The 20923-nt window shown below is 38.2% G+C and overlaps 1 pseudogene; it reads left to right on the forward strand.

Annotated features, from left to right (window-relative positions):
* Positions 1-8927: 8927 nt before the first annotated feature.
* The window catches only part of LOC118836931, a 119894-nt pseudogene continuing 107898 nt past the window's right edge, over positions 8928-20923 (forward strand).

Genomic DNA, 20923 nt, shown 5'->3' on the forward strand with positions numbered 1-20923 from the left:
TTTTTCCTGTGTTTTTTGTTACATGGCTAATACAGAAATATACTTTGTACAATTTCACATGCATAATAGATATATTGCTTGCCTTCTCAGTGGGGGATGGGGGCAGGTGAGCAGACAGTAGGGAACAAATTTCAAACTCAATTTTTTAAAAAGAAAGTTAAAAATAAAAAATAATTAATATAATTTAAAAAATAAGACAGTACAGAAAAGTTGACCTGAGTATGATCAATGAAAAAGTAGCTGGGACAACTTCTATCCTATTGTCTTCTGCCTGCAGATGAGTGTTATTGTTTCATAGCGGCGTTTGGGTTGCAATGTTTATAATAACCCGCCTGTACTGAATGGGGTATCAGTTGGTTTAATATGCTTTTTCAGTCTTTCATATACCCGAGTAAGAGCTATTTCTGTTGCACTCAAAAGTAGCTCAAGGATCTCCTCAGAAGCTGGTTTAAAAAATAATAATAATAATTAAAAGGCAGAGGACTGAGATATTTCTGAAGTACCTTAACTTGCAAGATACATTCAGCAAGGCAAGTTATTTCCTTGTCAGAATCACTGTCCAATCAATCTCTTCCCTGGGACACCACCGATGAGCAGACTCATTTTTCTTTTTATAAATAAATTTTGTGCATGCCTTTTGTGTTTATATCAAAGCCATATCCAAATATCTTCCTGACCCTCTGGTTGAACCCTCCCTTTAAACAATAAAAAAGTTAAGCAAAAATAACCAACACAATAATGACACTTGACAATATACGCAACATTCTTCCCTCATAGACTCTGACTTCTCTGTCAAAAGGAGGGATATGTGTTTCATTATCTGTCCTCCAGGTCCAAAATTGATCACTATAATTACTCAGACTCAATGGTCTCTTCATTTACATTAATGTAGTTATTGTGTACATGGTTTTTCTGGCTCTGCTCACTTCATTTTGCATCATATAAATCAATGATGCACCAAATGAGAAAGAGAGTGATATCTTGTAGACACACGTCCAAGAAAAAATGAAGACCTTTCTTTATCTAATCATACTGATTGCCAGCTGGAATACCTCTGCCTTATGTGCCTAAGAAAGTCATTTTCTCTGTATTGATTACAGAGGCTCAATGCAATAACAGTAAATAACCATTTTCTTCTGCCTCTTATTTAAGAAATGCTGGGAAGAGTACAGGGAACCTGCATTTATACAAAAATGGACTTAAGGAGGAGGCGGAGTAGAAAAAGCCTCCTTCCCTAAATGGGAACTCAGTGAATATCATATCAGGCCTTTGGGGTTTGTCTACTGCCCCAGTCATATTTCTACTTTACTCTACGATGTTCTCCTTAACCTTCTGTATCAATTTGTCTCTACTTACCTTGATGACATTTTTGTATTTTCATGCCATGGACAAGAATATGTAGCCTCCATAAGGAAGACATTAACTCAGTTGCAATGCAACAGCTTGCGTTGTAAGTTGGAGATACGTTCTTTGTCAGCTCCAGGTAACATGCTTGGGATTTATTTTAGGATTAAACAAACTTCAAATGAATCCAGATTATGTGCAGGGCATATGGGACTGGGTGGCACCCTCCAGTGTGAAAGCTTTGCGGCATTCTCTTAAAACTGTGAGATTCTATTCAGCAGTTTATCCCAAAGTATTGATAAATGAAGTAGCATTTAGCCAATCATTCAAAAATGCAAAGGATCTAGGTATGTGTGGGGACTAGAGCAAGAAGGGGTCTCACACATTGATGACTACTTCACTGTAGCCATCATGGGAATGGCCACTGGAACACTGCTCACACAAATAATCGTAGAGTAAGAGGAAAGCCTAAATCTGGAATGCCTTGGACTGTCTCTCACCTATTAAGTTACTGGACTATGTATCAGTTAACACCTCTTGAAAGAACTATGGAGTGCTGAGTGGAGAGTTAATAGCAATCAAAGCATCCCCAGAGACTTGGCAAAATTACCTGGCAGGGCCATGAAATTTGGTTATTAATCCTTACTACAAAAATTTAGTTATTGCAGGATTAGTGTTTCTGCTTTCTTGTGTCTAGGAATTTTTTTAAAAAGATTCAACGATTAGGAATCAAAAGAAAAAATCCCTTAGTAAAATATAAACTCTTTGAAGGCAGAGATGTGGCAGTGAAGAGAACACGGGTCTTGAAATTAGGAAGACTTGAATTCATATCCAACCTCAGACATTTACAGTCTCTGTGACCCTAAATAAGCCACTTAACCATTGTCTGCCTTAGTTTCCTCATTTGTAAAATGAGGATAATTATACTTTCACAACCTCACAGGGTTGTTGTAAGGATAAAATAACACTTGTAAAGCATTTTGGAAAACTTAAAGAACTATATAACTTCTAGCCATTTTTTAAAAAATCTTTATTCTGGGCACCTAGCACAGAGCCTTGCGTGCTTTATACACATTTGAAGCATTGGATTTAATTGAATGGATGGCCTTGTCTTGGAGCATAGATTTAGAGGAGCCTAAGAAAGAGAGAAAAACAGAAACAATTTTTACCCTCCAAGTTTGTGTAGCAATGATGTAGAGTTGGGGCAAACCTAGGTGTTAATATTTTTATGTGTATCCCCCTAATTTATAGATGGGGGTCTTATGAGGACATCATGAGAGGTGTCATGGTATAATAGGAGTTAAAAAGCACTGGAATTCAAGTCAGAGTACTTGGGTTCAGATTCTAACCCTGTTACTTATGACCTATATGATGGGCAAGTCATTTAACTAAGACTGGGTTTCCTATTGGACCAGATAACATCAGAATTCCTTCTAGTTCTAATTATCTAATCTTATGATCTTAAGCTAAGCTGGAGTCCAGTGGCAATATGGACAAAAGATTGAATCCACCTACACCAAAAGAGACAAGTTGAAGTCACAGAGGATAGGAAGAAGGGGAAAGGCAACAAGCATTTATTAGTATGCAATTATGTGCCAGGCACTGTACTAAACATTGACATTCTTGTGAAGGTAGATATTGCAAGGTTTCTGAACCCTGTCTGACAAATAGAAGAAAGTGAGGTTCTGAATGTTTACACTACTTACCCCTCCTACCCCCTATAATTGTACAAGAATGTTGTCGAAAATGTGCTCTGCAAACCTTAAAGTGCTATAAAAATGGAAATGATGATGAAATAATGACAGATTTGGCATATGTAAACTTTGTTATTGGTGAGCTGATGAAAGTCACATGAGCTTCTGCAATGCTCAAAGGCCGATTGCTGACAGACTTCACAATAGCTCTGATGCCAACCTTGGGTCACCCAGCTTCTTCCATTACTAGATGACTTTTCACAAATACACCACCTTCTCCTGCATCTGAAACTTTGCTCTGCCTCCATTGCAAAAGTGTGCAAAATGCGATTATGCTTTACGAGAAAAAATATTCATGGAAGAGCTAACAGAGAGACTAGCTGCTTGGTTGCTTCCTACAGAAGCAAACCACCTTCAGGTTGATGGTCAAGTGGAAAGACCTGCCCAATTTAAAACATTTTCTGTGTAGCTGCATTTGACATCTGCAGTATAATTAGGTAAGGTACTAGAGTCAATGTGATAAAGGGAATCCCACCTCACACTAGTCATATGACCTTAGAAAAGTCACTTACCCTCTCTAAACCTCAGTGTCTTCATCTGTAAAATGGGATGATAACCTACCTCATTAGGTTATTGCAAGAATTAAAAGAGATGATATCTATAAAACACATTGCAAACCTTAGAGTGCTGTGTAAGTGACAACCATTATTATTACTATTGCTTTCCCAGGTTGGAATTGTCCTGCCACAATGCAACATACTTGCTGCTTGGTCACTCCCCATTCTAGGTCCCTATATATGGGGTTACCTGGTGTTTATGCCTGATATTTCATAGGTACATCAGATGTCCTGGAAAGTGGAGAAAGACTTCAGGTAACACAGCAGTCTCTGGCACAATAACAGAATTAAACTTAACAACAGAACAGCTAGGAGTAGTCACTTCCCTACTGCTGCCAGGGAGAAAAAGTCTGTCTGGACTATGCATTTACCAATTTTAAAGCCCTCCAGGGAGCTGCTGAGAGCTCTTCGCTGCCATCCAATATATAAATATAGTAACATATCAAATAGATTTATCCAGATCCTGAAAATTTTGCCCGTTGTTCTGCATCTCCCTTGAAGCCTGCTTATAGCACCAAGTTTCTTCAATAATAATGGTGATAATCAGCTCCTGTCTATAAAAGTCAAAGGAGGAGGAATAGGAAATAGAAGTTGGCCTATACTGAAAATCATGGATAATAGACTGATTCTATCTAAGAGCCTGGAAATGATGCAATCTCAAGGACATGGACATGGATGGAAGATGTTCATGCTCTTGCATTAACAAGTTGTGAGAGTAGGCTCCAGAATGAAGAGGTCTGGATGATGGAATGAGGCTCATCTTCCCAGGTCCAGTGATCTAGTGTTGCAGAATCCAGGGAGGAATAAATACTGGAGAAGAAGCCTTAGCATCAGCGACTATCTCCACCTGTGGGAGCACTTGGTGCTAATATGCCAATCATGTTGTGGGAACACAAAGCAGGGTGAGTTCAGAGGAGGTCCTGGATCAGTAACTTCAGGGGCAAGAACTCCAAAGTCAGTTCCTAAGAAGAGCATGGATCCTCCTTCTCCAAGCTACCAACCACAAAACTCTAAATCAAGTCCCTTGGGCCAGATTAAATTCATTCCTGGTGTCACTTCCATAGCCTCCTCTTCCCAAAATGTCAGGGTATCTCCACTCTGGGAAAGCAGTTTCCCCAGCTCTGGAAACTTAGTAGATCTAATGATGATTATTATTTTAAAAATCTATCCTGAAATCTGTCTATCCCTCTCAGAATTTATCCTTCCCTTAGGTTTAGAGTTCGCCTCTTGATGTTCTTGTTTTATTTTTACCAGGCACAGGGCATCAATAATTTATCATGCCTGGTTAAAAAGGAAGTTGGTAGGCAGAAAACTTAAAGATTAAGTTTAGATTCTATTTAGCAAGGCAAACCCTAAAGATATTCCACACCTGGAGCAAGCATTCAGCCAGATCTCTGAGTTTGAAAAAGGACAAGTTGGCTAGGATCTGTAGAGCCCTGAGGTCCATGAGCTCTAACTTTGCATCTTCCTCTGGTCCTTTGAATTTTGCTCATGAGAGGAGTAGTTCACATTATAGAAAGTAACAAGGACATTCTGTCTTTAGAGAAGGTATAGATTTCAGTTAATACAAAGATACAAAAAGAGGATGAAGAAAAGGTTTATTTTAGGATAAAAGTAACTTTATTGCCTTTTAGAGAGTGTTTCCAAACGGCAATAGAGCAGATAGGCAGACAGAGGTAGAGTCTAGATAGAGGTAGAGGTGAGATAGGATAACAGAATAATGTAGTAATTGGAGGATTTTTGCCAAAAAAAAAAATCAGTGGTGGTTTAGTATGGCAGATGTGAGGAATGACATGTTAGGAATAATTGACAGGCAATGTGTTGCAGTAGATATACTATCGGACTTAGGAGAAAGACCTACGTTCCAATCCCACCTGAGATACAAGCTCTGTGACCCTAGGCAAGTCATTTTATAGACTTCCATTTCCTCATATGTAAAATGAGGGGGCTAGATAATGATAATGTCTAAGGCCTATTCTAGCTCTAAATCTATGACTCTATAGCTGGTGAAGACTTTTTTGGCCATGACAACCAATGAAAGAAAGAAAAATAAAAATGGCCCTCAGTACTCTGGGGAACCCTTCTGATTTTTCTATGACGGTGGCAGAGAAATGGGGCATAGGCTCCTAAAAATCACCCGGTTTTCAGACCATTAGCAAACGTTAATTTAGACTTCTAGGTCACATGATGAACAAGACTTGACATTTTCTCTTATCTTCATGACCTCTAAATATCTCCAAATTAGGAATAAAGCACAACAGATAAAGAACTTTCAGATCCCTTCACGGTCTAACACATCAAGAACCCCAATAAGGTAATGACCCAATGAACTAACATCAGAAAGGGCTGATTCCTAATCTATAATGTCCTCACTCAATATCTCCACCTCACCAGTTCTTACAGTCTAGCAGGATGGCAAAAGCCAACCCATGGGTTTGCAACACAACTCAACTCTGCCACCTCCCTATATACACTGTACCTCAAAAATTCAGTGATAAGAGAGTAGAAGCTCAGCATGCCAAGTTGTGGTGGTACTCAAGAAGAAAACTGAAGAATAAAGAGAACTGGTGTAGCATGCTAGTGTATGTGTAGGTGGGGGGTACTCAGCAAGACCTAAAGGAATAGGGACTGGTATCCATATGAAGTCATTTCTGTTCCCTCACTTGGAAGCCACTTGGAGCAGAGAATTGAGGTCAGTGAAAAATTAATGGCCATAGTGGGAAGAAGCTAAGAAAGTATATGGTCCAGTCCCCAGGGAAACTGCCATCAAGGCTAAGTAATTAGAAAGTGAGCAATAGAATAATATAAGGGGAACAGGGAGAGACTAAAATTGTCAAAGATCTTAGGAGGAAGAAAACTTAAAGACTTGAGCACAAGCATATAAACTAACAGGGAAAATATTAATAACAAATTATTATTTATTATCCATATTATCCACCATATTATCCAAACAAGTCCAAACATCTGTAAATAAATATTCCAAGACAGAGGAAAATTAATACTTAATGAGTCAGAGAATCCTATAGATTCCCAAAAGAACATACGTCATAGTAAGAGGTTCCCAAATGGTTCAAGAAAAAAATAAGAATCACAAAAACAGAATTCATAGCCTATGGAACAGAAATAATTGGCAGAATAGAAAATGTAAATCCACAGTGGCAAAACGAACTTTCATTTAACTGCTTGTACTTTAAATGTGAGAATTTTGTCCAATGACTGATCAGTACATATATTGCTAGAGGAACTGAATAATATGAATGTTGACATTCATGATATAAACAAAAGCAGAAGAATTGATAGCATGGGTTTTATAATATGCATAAAAGCTTCAAGAGCTATTATTTCATGAGACATTTGGTTATCACGTACTATAGCACTAATGATAAGTATTTGCAAAAAGTCCAAGATGAAAATATTTATAGATTACTCACCAATATCACTTGATAAGAACAAAGTTGTAGCCAAATATTGTGAAGAACTTGCTTAAGATCCTCCAAATCACATCAAAATACACTCTGATACTTGGTGACTTCAGTATGAGGGTGGGAAAAAAAGGTAAGGTTGGAGAGAAATACATGGGAAAGTATGATTTAGGGGGAAAAGGTGAGAGAGGCTGAAGAATTGAAGATTATATAGACACTTCGTGCCTCTATATCTTGAATACTTTCTTTAGAGCATTGAATATGAAGAACACCAAATAAGCTACAAGTAATTAAACTTATTAAATTTTAAAAGCGATGGGGGGGATTATTTTAGAAGTAGATGTTTGTGCATAGTCAAATCACCAACTCATCAAAATTTGTAGTAAGGTGAAAGATAGTAATGAGAAAAACACATGGTATATAATTAAGAAGATTTAACCCTGAATTATTTTAAATTAAATTTTCTTTTTTAAATGAAGATTCACCTTCTCTCCCTCCCACCTCCCACTCCAAATTGAGAAAGCAAGAAAAACAAAACTCCAGTTACACATATGCAGAGTCAAGGAAAATAAATTCCCATGTTGACCACATCAAGAAAAAATTATGTGTCAGTCTGTACTCTGAGTTCATCACTACTCTATCAGGATTTGGGTGGCTTGTTTCATCATGAATCCTCTGGCTACATAGGCAGTCTTTAGCTAGTTGGTATAGTGCATAGAATTCTGGACCAGACAGATGTGAGTTTAAATTTGTCCTCAGATACTTACTAGCAGTGTGACCCTGGGCAAGTCAATTAACCTTTTTCTGTCTCATTTCTGTCATCTGTAAAACTAGGATCATAATAGCACCTACCTCTCAGGGTTGTTGTGAGGATTAGATGACATATTTGTAAAGCACTTAGAAGAGTGCTTAGCACATGGTAAGTGCTTAATAAATATTTATTTTCTTCCTTCCTTCCTCTGGAATTGTGTTTGGTAATTATACTGATCAGAGTTCCTAAATCTTTCAAAGTTGATTGTCTTGATGACAATGTTGCACACATTATCCTACTGATTCTACTCATTTCACTCTGCATTAGTTAATGTCTTCCCAGGTTTCTCTGAAACTATCCCCTTCATTATTTCTTATTTCCTATATTCCATCATATTCATATACCATAACTTGTTCAGTCATTCTCCAATTAATGAATGCCCCCTCAGTTTCTAATTCTTTGGCACAATAAACACAGATGTTGTGACTAATTTGATACATATGGGTCCTTTTCGTCTTTCTTTGGTCTCTTTGGGGTATAGAACTAATAGTGGTATCATGGGGTCAAAGGGTATTTACTGTTTAATAGCTATTGGGGCATAATTCCAAATTGTTTTCCAGAATGGCTGGGCCAGTTTATAGCTCTACAAACAGTGCATTAATGCATCTGTTTTCCCACATTTCATTCAATATTTTCATTTTCATTTTTTGTCAATTTTACCAGTCTGAAGGGTGTGAGGTAGGACTTAAGAGTTGTTTTTCAATGTGTATTTCTCTAATTATTAGCAATTTAGAACAACCCTGACTTATTTAAATAAGCTACTAAAAAACAAAATGAGACATGGTTAACAGAATGGCATCAACACCAATTATAATAATTTCATTCAGGAGTTAAAAAAAAGTATATTAGTTGCTACAAAAAGGAGAACAAAATGGCACAGAAAGCTCCTTATCAACAAATATTTGACTTGCTTATCAGATCGCAAGAGTAGTGGCTGCCAAGGCAACGCTGGGTTAGAATATAAAATTGTCTATAAAATTTTACAAAGATGGCTGATGAACGATTATAAGTAATATCATCTCCTAAAACAGAAAACAACATGAAGGCCAAAACCAGTTTGAAGAAAACTTGGCAAGATATCCAACTAAGCATAATCATCCCAAAAGTATTTGAAGATGAAAACAAGAGGTCTACCACCAGAAGAAAAAATGGAAAAAGTTTGCCAAAACCATTTCAACAGAACAAGATCTCTATTAAAGGTAGTGGAACCACCATTTGTATCTTAACAACAGTCTCTGAAGTGCTCGTAGAGGAGGTAAAGATGACTTTAAATGGAACTGAGATGGAAAAAGCAGCTGGTTGGATCAAATATATAGAGAGGGTGTCCATGGAAGAGATAACAATTGTGAAGGCATTAAAGGACCAATATACAAGGTACCTGGAGGACAAAAAGATGCCAGAGGTATGGAAGAAATCTTTAACCTCATTAATACAGAGAGATGGAGAGAGACACAGAGGCACACATACAGAGAGACAGAGAGACAGAGAGACAGAGAGAGAGAGAGAGAGAGAGAGAGAGAGAGAGAGAGAGAGAGACCAAGAAAACACCAGAAATTACTGGCTATATGCCTATACTCCCATCTATACAAAATATTTAAGAAGGTCATCTACACACAAATTGAGACAAGGTGACTCCCATCTATATATAAGACTCCAGAATTCCTTTGAAGATGATACTATACTTTGTTATAAAGTGGCATTTTGTTCTACCAAGTAAAATGTTTTTTCCATAATCAACAAACAAGAACCACAATGAGGTTTTCCTCTACGTGTTCCTCTAGATGTTCTCTACATCTTTCAGTCAATTGTGATATGACAAAGTTGTCATCTATTGTCAAATATGCATGTATGTATACACACATATATGAATAATATTATAAATATGCATACATATATATTCAGTTATTCAGTCATTTTAAGTCATGTCTAACTCCTTTTGACCCCATTTGGGATATTCTCAGAAAAGATACTGGAGTGGTTAGCCATTTCCTTCTCCAGCTCATTTTACAGATAAGGAAATTGAGACAAACAGGGCAAAGTGACTTGCCCAGGGTCAGAGAACTAGTATGTGTCTGAGGAAAGATTTGAGCTTAGATCTTCCTGACTTCAGGATCAGCACTTCATCCACTGTGACACCTAGTTGCCGACAGAGATAGACATAGATATATCCCTGTTCAATGACCCTCTAATGACAATAAACATTAGGTCAGGTATAAAATAGTGAGTTGTATTCTCAACAAAAGGTTCTCCAGACTCTTCTGTTTTCACATGACATTGTGCCGATTGCATCAGGTTCCAAGACATTGCAGTCTCCTGGAAGAGATTTAAAATCACCCAAGGGAATTTAGATGATCCATCCACACAGGAAAGAACAAATGGATAGAGAATGTTTATTGCACAGATTTCAACATGAATCTGAATGGATGCCCAACAGAGTTTGTCCAACGGTATGTATATTTGGAATAGTATAGATGAACAATGAATGGAAAAGGAGGAGAGCGGGCCAGAATGCCTCCAGAAAATTGAAAACTCTTCTATTGATGCCAGGCTCCCCATAAAAGCAAAGGCCAGTCTTCTCAATACAACATTTTACCAGTGTTGCCGCATGATGGTGAGATCTAGAACACTACTGACTGAAGAACTGAAAACGAATATCACACAGAAGGCAATGAAAGACACTTAATGACTGTTAGCAGGCTCCAACACACAATCAACAGAGAGTAGAAATAGAGAGTACCAATAGGAGTAAAGGCTTGATCACAGGTGGAGAGAAAACAGGAGGAGGATGTTAGGAGAAACAGACAAAGATCTCCAGCATATTGGATGTCCCTCCTGTGGTAAAGGTTTGAGAAGACACGGTAGAGAGTCACACAGGTTAGGTGGGGATGGAGGGGTTGTGATTGGGATTCCCAAATCAATGGTATCAATAATCCATTTGGGTACTGTGTATGAACCTATGACCTAGTAGCCACAGGGGAGGAAGAGTAGAGAAAGTAGTCATTCCCCCTTACCTCCATCTCTTGAGGAACTGCTCTACTCTAGTACAATATAATTTCCCAGCTCTGGAGACCTATAAATATATTGATCGTGATTTTTTTTAAAATCTGCTTTGGACTCTGTCCAGCTTTGCTTAGATCTGGGGTTTGCTTCCTAGTGTTTTTTGTTGTATTTTTATTTTTAACAAGTAAAAAACCCTGAAAGTTTATTGTAGAAAGTTAGCAGGCAGAAAGTTTATGGAAGTAAGCTTGACTATAACCTCTTAAAGACAGGGATTGTTTCATTTTTGTCTTTGAGTCTCCAAAACTTAGCACGAAGTAGGGACTTAATAAAAAAAAACTTTACTGAATTGTTGAACTGGAGAATTTAGGTGGTTTCCAGCAGCTCCAGATTGTAACCAGAATGGGGCTGATGGATTTGGCTCTACAGGAGGATTGAGTTGGTCTCAGACCTTCACATTTGGCATCCTCCAGGTGGTTTCAGTGGCTTGTATAAAAATAAATCATATTAAATTTAGTTCATTATGCTTCTTCTCACTGGGGACCCAGAAACAAAATTCTCAGCCACTATTAAGAGAAAACTTCTCAGTTATAAAAGCCAGCAATAAGAAAACCTCATAGGTCAAAATACCATTAGAGTTTCATTAATAGAAACTTTCAGCAGCTTGTAGATTAAAGTACATTTCACTTTTGCAGCCAACCTTGAGTCTTCAATCCCTTCAGCCATTTGTCCATGAAAACAGAACGAAGTTATAAATGGCATTATTAGCCCCAAACTTTCACAAACATTATCAAGTAAAAAGTCAACTCCTTCTCACTAGAACATACACTGTCATTTTATTATGTGGTCTCAGTACCATTGGAGGACCAACCAGGTTTGCCATGGGCAAGAATACTGAACAAGCGCCACAGATTTTGTTGCTGGCAAGGATGCATAATCAAAACAGAAATTTAGAACAAAGGCTCTAAAGTAAGGGCAGATAGCCTGGGCCCTCTTTGTTGTTGCTGTCGTTATTCAGTCATGTCCAACTCTTTCTGACTCCATTTGGGGTTTTCTTAGGAAAGATACTGGAGCAATTTGTCATTTCCTCCTCCAGCTCATTTTACAGATGAGGAAACTGAGGCAAACAGGGTTAAAGTGACTTGACCAGGGTCACACAGCTAGTAAGTGTCTGAGACCAGATTTCAACTCAGGAAGATAAGTCCTCCTGACTTCAGGCTCAGCACTCTTATATACTGCACCATCTAGCTATCTGCCTTCTCCATTTTAACCTAGCTCTTTTGTTCTTGATCCCAAGTTCATTTACACACCAACCAGAAAAAGTACGGGGTGGATGGGAGGAGACAAGAGAAGTGTCTCATAGCCCTAGTTCTACATGGCTCCTTTGTGGTTTGATTACATGGATTTCATGAAAAGGCTTGTAAAGAGCCAGGGTGATAACCAGGAATTGGACGGGAGGTAAAATTAATTGTTTGACTATGAGTCAGTTACTTGGCTGGGCCCATGGACTTAGAACAGAGGCCAGAGAAGGGGTGGTCAAAAAAATGCCTTATTTCTGGTCTGAGGATTTCTACTGACTTTTTCCAGCTTCCTGGCAAGGTAAAACTGTCATAGTATCTGCTCTGAGGTTAGTGAGGTTATAAGAGCTAAGCCCTCCCTTCTAAGGAAAAGGCTCACCAAGAGCCAAACCCCAGTAATAGTATCGACTTGCAGCAAATGTCCTAAAGAGACTGAGTAGCTGAAAATCAGCAGATTGAAACAGAGAACAACTCAGTCAATATCTCAGCAGAGATGGTGTCATGTACACCAGACAGTGGAGACATTACACCAGACAAAGATAAAGACGTCAGAGGACACTCTGTAGCATAAGAGGTGTATTATTCCAGCCAAGTGTTTGCCCAAACCACATGTGTCCCTATGCGAGTGTCCTGTGTAGATATGTCCATGGCACATGTATTCCCTATACATGTGTCCCTTCACACAAATTTCTTTGCAAGTATGCATTCCCTGACATTGGTAGCTGATAACTATGGGACAGCATACCCCTGAGGGTAACTCAGATCTTTTCTTATCACCTAATTTGTTATGCTCTTGTTAAACTTGTTTTTCATTTGTACCATATAGGTTTTCTTTTCTCACTAGCTTAATTAAGCACACTGATATACACATATACGCTATATTTTTGAGTGGGCACTGACTCCCAAGTGTCTCAAACCTGAGGCTATTCTAGGGTTCCACCTATGAAAAAAGGTGCAAGATGATCAAGTAAGAATTGTCTGTTTGGGAAGGAGGTTAATCCTCTCCTTATTGAAAACTTGTTTTGTGACTTGATTATTCAGTCTGGTGTTGATTACTCATTGTTCTGAGACCTCTTCACAGGTCTTTTCTACCCAACTTTCTTCTGAAGTAGATACAAGGGAGTATTGTAATTCGATGTAGATGGTATGCATAATATGGAGTTTGGAATGCTGACATTTTCTTTTTTCTGATAAGAAGACATTCTGTATGCTCTTTCTTTCTATTGGTTATGTCTCTCCAGTATTCCTCACTATATTTTGATGAGGACTGGGGCTGTGGATTTATATGTCCTCCATATACCTAAGGGTGTTTAATTTTAATTTTGTGAAATAAAATAATTTGGTTTAGTAAGGTTTTTCCCCTGCATATTTATCTAATGTAGGTCTATATATTGTCTAGAAAAATGTTAAATGTTTTATACATCATTCTTGACTAGGAACACTGAGAGATAAAAGAGATTATAATTTGCATAACATCACCCAGTAAAGCTATAAATAGTAAGGTCTATATTAGAACCATCATTCCCTGATTCCTACTTCTATATTTTACCCATATAAACTACAGACTAAATAGGGGTTCTGCCACACATGGCAGCAAAAGGATACCCAAGGACCATTTTACCCCCAATTCTTGGCTAAACCATTCAGCACAGAATTATGGGTCACAATGACCCGGAAAATGCTAATTTGTCTAGGTCCTCATCACCTCTTGCCTATATTATTTTAGCAGCCTCCTGACTGATCTCCCTGGCTTAAATTTCTCACCACTCCAGTAAATCCTATACACTGCTGCCAAAATAAATTTTATTAAGCATATATCTGACCATGTTACACCCCTATTCACTCAACTGCAGTAGCTTCATATCACCTCTAAGAGAAAATATAAACTATATTGATTGACTTTTCAAGACCTTCATAACCTGGTTCTAGCCTCTCTTTCCAGCATCACTGGACATTACTCTCCCTCCACAATTTGGGACCTAGCCAAGCTGGCCTTCCTTAGATGTGACACATCATCTCCCATCTCTGCAGTTTTGCTCACGTCAGGAATGTATTCCCATATCACCTCTGCCTCCCAGTCTCCTCTCTTCTTTTAGGATATACTTCAATCACCATTTTCTGCATGAATCCTTTCCCCTTCTCCTCAAACACTAGTGCCCTCCCTCTCAAACTACCTTATATTTAATTACTTTGGATTCATTTGTTTTTGTTAGCTTTATATTTATGCCATATAGATTTCATATGTACTTGTCTCCACATTAGAACGTTGTTTATCCTTCATTTTTGAAGAGGACCAATCATATCATAAGGTGATGTCTTGACTTGCAAGTGAAATAGATTCAAGTGAGGCAGAGTTGCACAAAGTGGTCAGCCTCACTCTCTCTACCAGAATCATTGAAGTCCAGTGGCAAGACAAAACACAATATGACTGGTGATACAGTGGATGACCTTAGTGTCTTTGATGTCTGATCAAGCTCTAAGCGCTCCACAGCACCTACTTCAGAAAATGTAAGTTCATTCTGAGTGGGTATTGTTTCATTCATTAGACTCGTATCCCTAGCAACTACCAACACCTAGAAAAGTACCTGGCACATGCGAGGGATACTTAGTGCTTGTTGATTGACTGACTGGCCGACTTATCCACAGTCACAAAGCTAAGTGGCAGAGCAGAGACTTGAACTCAGATCTACATTTCCTGAATCTAAATCCAACTCAGTGGCTTCTTCACTACATCACATACTGATTTTCAGTGCTCATTGTTAACAATAAAGAGTGTGAGGCTGTGCATAACCAAAGCAATAAGGCAGGACTTGTCAGTACTCACATTTTATTTATTTTTATTGTTTATGTTATTCAGAATACCTAACAAAAATAATTAGATTCAGGGATAAAAAGGAGAAAAAAGTAATTGTGATTCATAATTAAGTAAAAGGGTCTGAAAATAAATTCTATAGTGAAAAGTTATAACAGAACTGGGATGATTTCCCCCATAGGAGACAGTGATACTCATAATCTTTAATTACAAAAGGGGTTATTTAACAAAGGCTGATGACTATTCCTATCTCTGCTAAGGACACAAAGAATGACTTAAACTATAGGATTAGGGATATGGATCTTATTTGAAAAAGAACTTCTGACAGCAAGGATTATTACACCCTGGGATGGGTTACTAAAAGGAATTGTGGAATCTATTTCTCTGGTTGTCTTTGAAGAGGAGGATATAAAGATAGATATCAATCTAACCAGTATCATTTAACTATGGGCCTGCCTTTAGACAAGATATTAAATTTCTTTCTTTTGCTTTCTTTTCTCCTTCCCTTATCACAGAAGCACAGAACTCTACAGTTTGAAGAAAGCTCATTAGGTTCATATTGTTCAGTCATTTCAGTCATATCCAACTCTCTGTGACCCCATTTGGGGTTTTCTTGGCAAAGATACAGGAGAAGTTTGCCATTTCCTTCTCTAGATCATTTTACAGATGAGGAAACTGAGGCAAACAGGGTTCAAGTGACTTGCTCAGTCTCACACAGCTAGTAAGTGTCTGAGGCCATATTTGAACTCAGATCATCCTTACTCCAGACTCTATCTACTGCACCACCTAGCTGCCCTTCATTACATCCATAGAATCATAGATTTTTAACTAGAAGAAACCTTAAAGGCCAGAATCCAACCCCCTTATTTTAAGAAATGCTTAAACAGAGACTCAGAGAAGTTAAGTGACTTATCAGAGGATTTTGCAGCAGAGGCAAGGGTTGAGCCCCAGTCTTCTGGGTCTTCATGGTCTCAAATATCGTATTCTCTCTATTACAGTGTAAATGACCAGTGATCATCTATCCATCCACTACTTACAGACTTTGAATACAGGAGAGTCCTTTCCTTGGAAAGGCATTGCTGTCCAGTGGAAGGAGCACTAGTCCTGCAGAAGGAAAACTTGGGTTCATATCCTATCTCTTCCGTATATTGCCTGTGTGAACTCAGGTAAGTGCCTTCCCTTCTTTGGGCCTCATATATTCTTCATCTGTAATGAGGGGGTCAGACTAGATGGCTTTTGATTCTCTTCTGCTCTAGATCTCTGACCCTATATCCTGCTAGGGTAGCATATTCTACTACAGGATGGCCCTGACTTGAAGGACATTTCTACTGATATCAAGCCCAAATTGACCTCTTTACCATTTCTATCTATTGCTGCTAGTTCTTCCCCAGGGCCAAAGAGAAGAAGTCTCCTCTCTCTCCCACATAATAACCTTTTAAAATGCTGAACATCTCCAGTTTCTTCCACAAATTCTCATAGGACCTGGACTCAAGGCCTTCCACCATTCCGCTTATACTCCATATGTTAAAAGCCCTTTAAAAACTGTGGCATCCAGAACTGAACATAGTGCTTTAGACAAAGTACAGAAGAACTCTTAAATTCTCATTCCTGAAAGCTATCCAGGGATGTCCTGGAGACAGCTCATACTGGCTCCCAAGAGCTGACTGTCAAATTTTCAGTGTGAGCATTTACACCTCAGAAATAAGCAAATGCTACAAATCAGGGTTTGATTTATTATTTTGTTGACTGCCTACATTTAAGAAAGTGATGAAGAAAATGTTAACAATGCAGATTAAACTTAAAACTGTCTTTCGTACTTTTTTTGAAAGCTATAGTTAAACATTTAACAATATGCCCTCAGCTATCACTCTTAATTCAGACCAAAGTCATGTTTGCTTTTGTGACAGCCATATTATTTTTAATTCTTTTAGAGCTTGCAACCCACTAAAATCCCTAGGTAACTTTTAAATAAACAACTTCTAACCAGGTCTCTTCTATATTGTACTTTTGAAATCAATTCTTGAACCTGTTTTACATTTATCCTTATCAAATTTCATTTTCTTAAATTTAGCCCAGTGTTACAGCTATCAAAACTTTTTGGATAATCCACTTCTTCCTAACTTTGTGTCATCTGAAAATTTCATAAACCTGCCATCTTATGCCCTTATCTAAGCCTTGAAACAAATATTAAGTAGCACAGTGTGAAGCACAGGTTGCTAAAACAATTTACTGGAGATGCCCTCCTAAGTCTATGTCAAATCATTAATGACTACTTGGAGTACAGCCATTAAATTATTTCAAAATCCATCTAATTGTTTTGCCACCCCGCTCATATGTCTCCATCTTTCCCATAAAAATAGTATGAAATACTTTTTCAATCACTTTGCTAAAATCTAGGCACTCTCTAGAATCTACCACATTCCCCAGAACCACCAGCTTACTAGCACTGTCAGAAAAGGAACTAAGGTGAGTTTGGAAGGGACTGGTCCTCATGAAGCAATAGTGGCTCTTCGTAGGTGTCATCTCCTTATTGAATCTCTTTAATAGTAAATTTTCAAATTTATGAGGAATAAAATTCAAGTTCTCTGTTCAGAGTTTGGAGCCTCCACTCTCTTCTCTTGTTTTAAACATTGAGACCACGTGTGTTCTCCTGCAATCTGAAAATATCCTTCTCATTCTCCATGATCTTTCAAATATCAGAGAGAGTATGATTCAGTAAATGCATCCAATAACGAGGAATGCAGTTTATATGGCCAGGGACTTGAACTCATCAAGGGCAGCTTTTCTCTCTACCAGTGTTATTTTCTCATTTGTCCCCAGAATTTCCTTGTTAAGAATTTTCCAGAGATGTTTTACATAATCGCACATGTATAACCTATATCTGATTGCTTACCATCTCAGAAAAGGGGTGAGGGGAGGAAGAAGGAGAAGGAGGACAAAAGGGAGGGAGGGATAGAATTTGGAACTCAAAACTTTAAAGAAAAAATGTTTGTTTCCTGAGATGTGAATATAGAATTTTAGCCCATGGGATTCTACTTATCCTACCTCAAAATCCTTTGAATTCTGTTTTACCAAGATCTAAGGTTCATGGTAGAGTATGCCCAGCTTTTTTCTCCTTTGCTGCAACAAACTCCCTCACAGAGTTCCCATGATTTCTACCCCCAGCAAACAGTTTCTCCCTGGTGAGAATAACCAGACCCAGAACAGAATTTCCTATTGTTAGTCGTTTCAAGCTTTGTATGGATGAAATTATTAAAGTCATATCAAGAAGACAGTAGCTGTTCTACTTTTGGTGAATGGATTGGGGGGAGGGGTGCCCAATATCATTAATATAGCATGTTTTGTGCCATACTTGTGATTTGTTTCCCCAAATCTTCAACTATTCCCCATTTCTTTCCAGGTAGTCTGTAGTATAATCCCATAAGAAAAGCATTTCTGCAAGCATGGTCCCAAAGAAGAAATATGAGAAAATACTCCATCCCACTACTCTGCAGAGGTGAGAAGTCCACAGATATGGAAGGCTGAAACTTTTATGATATATTCATTATTCAGTGACTTTTTTCTCTTCTGTTAATTTTCTTTTTAAAAAATATTATTTGTTATATGGGATGGCTCTTTGGGAGGGGAAGGGATACTAAGAGAAATTTTTATTATGTAAAAACAAAAATTAGCAATAAAATATATTTTTAAGAAGAAAATTGTTTTTTGTTTCTCCCTCAACTCAACTTCTCCAAATACTCTGTACTATGATCGTCAACTATGCTTCCTAAATTTGCTTACATAGATTTACCTTTATTATATACAATGCTAGCCAACTCTACTGTCTATTTTACCTATCAAGTTTCTTTTGTATGTATACCTAGCTCCAGTCTCTCCCCCTGAGCCACATGATCAAATTGTATATATATATATATACATATATGTAAAACAGTGCCTGGCATATATTAATAAGTGCTATAGAAATGTTAGCTACAATTATTATTAGGTCAACAAATATCTGCTTTAGTTCCCCCTGAGCAGCAACAAGCCCCACTGCTCCCTTCTTCCTCTTTCTGTTACTAGATGCTCGTCTGATAACACCAATGGACCTACTTTCCTCTTGGAAGACAAGCAGCTACTTTCTACTTAGACCACCTCCCTCATTCTTCAGGAAGAGTCTCAAATTTATTTTTTAGCTACAAGTACACAGTGCTATCTCTTTTTGTCCTCTTCTGTGTGATAATCTTCTATTCTCCAAGTTTCTAAAACACATTACTTTTCTACTCTTTTCCTTCTGCATTGAAGCCCTTCTTCCATTTTGTTTCATTTGCTAGTAAAAATTAATCACCCCGATAATTTTGACTGAATCCAAAGGGCTGCACTTGAGGATCTGAAGGGCCACATGTGGCCTTGATGCCACAGGTTCCCCACCCCTGAAGAGTTTGGAGAGCCATTTCTCAAGCCCTCTCACCATCTTTTCTGGGAGAGAGACAAGCTTGCACTTTGAACATAGAAATCATGTGGTTGTACCAAAAATAAACATTAAATTCATCCTGCTTTCCATACAAACGAAGACCATCAGCCTTTTTAAAATAATTTGTATGTGTTTACACCTAACTTTGTAAGGATTTCACTAAGCCCTTTAGACCCTTTTTTATCTCTGAACATCTGGATAACCACACAAAACTTGTTTTCCCTTCTCTGACTGTCCTCAAATCTTTTGCTAATTTGATTTTTGTTGTTTTTCAATCATTTCATTCATGTCTCACTCTTCGTGACTCCATTGGAGGTTTTCTTGGCAAAGATACTGGAATGGTTTACCATTTCCTTCTCCAGTTCATTTTACAGATAAGGAACAGAGGCAAACAAGGTTAATTGACTTGCCCAGGGTCACACAGCTAATGTGTCTGACGCCAGATTTGAACTCAGAAAGTTGAGTCTTCTTGACTTCAAGCATAGCACTCTATCCCCTGAACTGGCTAGCTGCCCTCATTTATATGTTTTACTTACCAGTTTACTTTATCAGTTGATTTGCCTTTACTTACTTTCCTTCTGTCTGACCATGGGGAAGTCACTTCTACCATCTCTGCCTCTGTTTCTTGAGCTGTAAAACAGAGGTAATAATAGAACCTACCTCACAGGGTTGTTGAAAGATTCAAACGAGCTATTTGCAAAGCACTTGGCAAGTGCCTGGCCCATAGTAAGCACTTAAGAAACGTTTGTTCCCTCCCTACCTTCCTTTCCTCCCATAACTCTTTCATAAGACATCCATCCCATAATAACACAAAATGCTATGATGCTGCCAGAACACAGAGAAGGGAAAAATAAAAATGAGGCAAAATGACTGAAAGAGGAGGTTTCCTGGAGGACGTGGAGGCTAGGCTAGGATTCAATGGTCAGGCAGGTTCTAACTAGACAAAGACGATGGAAAACATTATCCTTTTGTAGAAACAACATGAACAAAGGTGAGGAGGCAGGAAAGAATAGGGCATATTCTAGAACAAAGACAAAGCTGGACAGACAAGAGAAGAGGGTCCATATTGTATCTAAATGGATTGGAAGAAAGGAATTATTAAGGCAAAAGGAACAGTTTCATAACTTTGTGTAGATTAAAATAAAACAAATTTTCCCAAGGACGGGTTAACTCCGACCATCAGAATGATGCCTTTCCTAATGTTATAAACTGCTATGTTGATATTTATAACAATGTCATAAGCAAAACACTTAACTGTGGGTTACTTATTCTTTGCCTAGTGATAAGACCACTGGATTTGATATCAGGAAGATTGGGCCTGCCACTATTTTTTCAGGCAAGTCCCTTAACATTGACATGTTTGCAGGGGGTCTGGGGGGGAGCTAAGTGGCGCAGTGAGTAGAGCACCAGCCCTGGAGTTAGGAGGACCTGAGTTCAAATCTGACGTCAGACACTTGACACACTTACTAATTGTG

The sequence above is a fragment of the Trichosurus vulpecula genome, chromosome 2, assembly GCF_011100635.1.
Source record: "Trichosurus vulpecula isolate mTriVul1 chromosome 2, mTriVul1.pri, whole genome shotgun sequence".
NCBI lineage: Eukaryota > Metazoa > Chordata > Mammalia > Diprotodontia > Phalangeridae > Trichosurus > Trichosurus vulpecula.